Source organism: Penaeus japonicus, unplaced genomic scaffold, assembly GCF_977035675.1.
Source record: "Penaeus japonicus unplaced genomic scaffold, GWHDUDI00000001_assembly GWHDUDI00000008, whole genome shotgun sequence".
Taxonomy (NCBI): Eukaryota; Metazoa; Arthropoda; class Malacostraca; order Decapoda; family Penaeidae; genus Penaeus; species Penaeus japonicus.
This window is the reverse complement of record NW_028234410.1, coordinates 22,412,623-22,416,990: the sequence shown is the minus strand read 5'-3', so window position 1 is coordinate 22,416,990 and position 4,368 is coordinate 22,412,623. Positions and strand designations below refer to the sequence as shown.

General features: G+C 37.8%; 1 non-coding gene across 1 annotated transcript; it reads right to left on the bottom strand.

The window, feature by feature from the left end:
* Nucleotides 1-2,599: 2,599 nt before the first annotated feature.
* TRNAA-UGC (transfer RNA alanine (anticodon UGC)) lies at nt 2,600-2,671 on the bottom strand. Its single transcript has one exon. It is a non-coding gene; the product is annotated as a tRNA-Ala (tRNA).
* Nucleotides 2,672-4,368: the final 1,697 nt, after the last annotated feature.

Here is a 4,368-nt window from a genome sequence, read left to right as displayed (position 1 = left end):
TTCTCATGATTTCAACCTTTTGTGCTGCCTAGCACGCCAGACACTAGAGGTATGATTATCCTGTTGAAAGCAACTATCTTCTGCTCCTTAATCGCGATTCCAGTGCAGTGTGGAGAAGGCATCGAATCCCTTGCCGTTGAGATCAACCTGGCTCAAGCTCAAGCTGTACAGTGTGTAGAGCAAGCTAGGTCGTAGGAGCTTAAATATTAGCGAGTCTGCGCTACAGCGACACAGGACTACATTAAGGCTAGCAACTACATTTTGTCTCCCAACCGCAGACTTAATGCAGCAGGCTACTATATAACCGAGGTTCTTGAGTCACGGCCAGAGATCGCTCCTCTCAACAGCCGAGAGCCGACACATATCGGCGGTGGGGTCCTCACCTTTGCTACTGCGGCTCTGGTTGAGAGAATAACATGGTCAGTGGACGAGACTGTCATAAGTCTCACTATCTTGTTAAAATCTCCAAGGTCTGAAAGCTGTAGCATAAAGCATGACGACCCGTTTACACAAGGAAATTCACTTACAGATCACGCACATAAAAGAAAGAGGAAGAGAGTGATAATCAGGCAAAATGTCGGATAAGGGATGTTTTTTATTGGAGGGGGGTGGGGGCTGAATGTGCAATGAGGAAAACAAACCACTGTCAGTCATTCCTAACCTTTACATCTTGGAGGAACTCCAGAAATAAAATTACACTTTAGGGAACCCCTACCTATAGAATATATGTATATATATATATATATATATAATATATATATATATATATATTATATAATAATATAATATATATATATATATATATATATATATATATATATATATATATATATATATATATATATATATATATATATATATATGTGTGTGTGTGTGTGTGTGTGTGTGTAAATTCTAAAGTTGACATTACAAATTTGAACTGATTTACCTTCAATATTACACTTGGGCTCGTTTCTACATTTCAGTTCATTTTTTTCGTTCTTCTATACAGATTCCATTGACCTTTTACGAAACCTTGGTGAGAACTACAGATATGACCGGTGGCGCAAGGGCATTTTTAGCATTTCAGAAGCATATTCCACACGCTTTTGTGTTGACTAATGCTCTATCATCAGTAGTAAGTAAAGGAACCAGACTTTCATGATTTCAATTAGGAAAAAAATGTACAATTATGCATATACATGTAGATCTATTGGAAATTATATGACAATATATTTTCATCTGACTTTATAGCATAGTTGCATTTACTTGGATGTTCATATATTTCTGTCAATTATGTAATAATTTGCTGTGAGGGTACAATCCACTCCACTTTTTAAAAGGGCTGTCCCCTGGATCTGTCATTCATCAGGTATGAATATAGTTGCACATTAGTACTGGTAAGTCGGCGAAGCAAGCAAGGTGGACGAAACTGTAATCTGCAGTGAAGAATATAACGCACTTCTGAGTGTTATAAATCTGGGTACCTTATACTACAGACTTTCACGCCACCCAGTATAATATACAAAGAGTTGTCACCAAATTGAGATAAGGAGATCATCAGTATTATGGTTATACTAATGGTACATTGTAAATGTAAGGACAAAAACACAGTGAAGTCAAGGGAACGAATTAGTAGTGGACTCCAATATTCGGTGTGTTTTGGGCGTCTATACGGGAAAAATTAGGTTGTGTTTTGGCTGACACAATTAGTTGCATACGGAAAAATGCTGTAATAAGGTACGTGTATGAGAGAACTTTAAGTAATAATTATGGATACAACATGGAAAGATTAAAGGAACAAGAATTGTTTCAGAAAATTATCTTTACATACGAATGAAATGTACAATAGTTTGGAAGTGTTTAATTCGATCCTCAAAAGCTAGTTTAGCTGTTACACTGAACCTTGCAGCAAGGGAGAGGAGAAACACTTAAACACTGAGCAGACTAAACAAAATAACACTACAGTAATACTTTTGTGGAGCTGATGGAGAATCTCAAACAATTTTAGGATCGAAAGTGTCTGATAAATCATTGAGGTATCAACGAATTGATGTGAATATGTAAGTAAAATATACCGGGGATATATAAATATACGTGTATGAAAATCATCACTTATATTGAAGATGAATCTCTCAGGAATGAGAGAAGCAACTAAAGGGAAGACCTTAGGATAGAACCCATAGAATTTCAGAATCCGTAACAAGCTGGGGATAATTGGATAGTCATTTCCCAGGGCTTATTGTTCATTCGGGAACAAAAAAATCATTATTACATGTCACCTGAGACCATCAGAAGCTATATTCATATAACCATAAGTAAATTTACACTGCAATATTTCAATACAATATTACCCATACGTCCAATGTATAAAATTTGTTCCACGACTCTGCAGTTAACCGGAATAGTAAATTAAGGCTTTAGATAGCCTGTTAAGTTCCGAAACCTCTATATGTGCAATGTATTTGTGCGCAAAAGCGCGCGTAATGGCAAAGTTGCGAGTGCTATATGCTCAGTTGAGTACTCAACCTTCCATACGCATTTAATTCACTACAGAGAGTGTTTCAAACTCATAATGTCTATCATCTGTATATGTAGTGATGGTTTATCATCAAAAGACTGGAGGTGCCGGGGATCGAACCCGGGGCCTCTCACATGCAAAGCGAGCGCTCTACCACTGAGCTACACCCCCGTATCAACGATGATGAAATGTTCAATTTTTATTCTCTTGTAATTTTATATTTGTGTGAATAATTTCATATTTGTAGCTCATTTTTACTCCATCTATGATATTTACACTGATGGTCTGGATAGATCTTGTTAATCACATCCGCGCATTAACCAATGGCCTATACTTAGCTCACCGCTGTCTACATGCCATTCGGCGCTCTGAGGAAGACCAACTTATCATCTGCAGGAGCTCTAGCCTGGCCATCCAATCAACTGAAAAAATTGTCAATTTTTGAGCGAATTTGGCATCTTTTTAGTCACATATTCAATCGCTTGAAACATTCCCGTCTCCTATGGGAGGAAAGAACACAAGCAATATCATTCCATTAGTCAAAGGTCTTATAAATACACTCACGCACGCACGCACGCACGCACACACACACACACACACACACACACACACACACACACACACACACACACACACACACACACACACACACACACACACACACACACACACACACACACGCACGCACGCACACACGCACGCACGCACGCACATACGCACATACACACACACATACATACATATATATATGTGTGTGTGTGTGTGTGTGTGGGTATAATTATATATATATATATATATATATATATATATATATATATATATATATAGAGAGAGAGAGAGAGAGAGAGAGAGAGAGAGAGAGAGAGAGGGGGGGGGGGAGAGAAAGAGAAAGAAAGAGAGAGAGAGAGAGAGAGATTTTCTTTTGATTTGATAAAGTTTATTTGCAAAACAGTGTACATGCCCTAAAAAAGCCAGGGTAAGATATCAAAATATCTATCTAGACTGGCTGAGCGCCTATTGGGTAAAGAGCTTAGTCAAGCAATAATCTTACATGCCTGAGGGGCTGCATCATACTGGTTAACATATTTACCTGTATTATCTGGTCAGTAAAAAGAAACTTTTATATCACAAATGATGTTCTTCGTACAGTGCTGTTCGTACGGCAAAGGAAGTAGTGGGCGAGACAATGTGATTTATTATTTTAGCACGTTTTGCAGTGATGTTATGCGACTGGTTTTGCATCCCAAACTGTACCCTGCACATATTGTATAGTAAACGTAGGTTTATATAACTTGCTGCCTCTGCGACAGACCTCTATACAATTCATAGGGTCTGTCCATGTTTGATGTCCCAGCAATACTTTCATACTGCCATGACCATTCTTTCTCATATTTATTGTAGTCCTTACTTGATTTTCATAATCTCTTAAACAGCTGATGATATATATTTTTTTCATTTGATTAAGAGTTAATGGTATAGTAATGTTTTATTATATCTGTATTGTGCACGTTACTATGTTTGTGTTTTTGTGATTGATGTGGGATGTTTCTAGATACCATGATTTCTGGGGTAAATACAATGAGTCTATAGAGTGCACCCTGACTGTCAGAAAATACATCTGGGTGACGCATGAGTTGTGGTTACCCAGTCTGAAATTCGCACACTTTCTCTGAAGGAAATTAGGAATCAGGAATTAGGGCACCAATCCCAGCTGCTCCATAAGGATCAGTAGAGGCATCGCAGTAGATTGCAAGGGGAGATTACCATCAGGAGGATGGAAAATTTCTTCTGTATTTTAGAGGAGACTTTAGTTCTGATCTCAAAATCATGGATTTAGGTCCTGGTAATCTGTTAATATGGACATATAT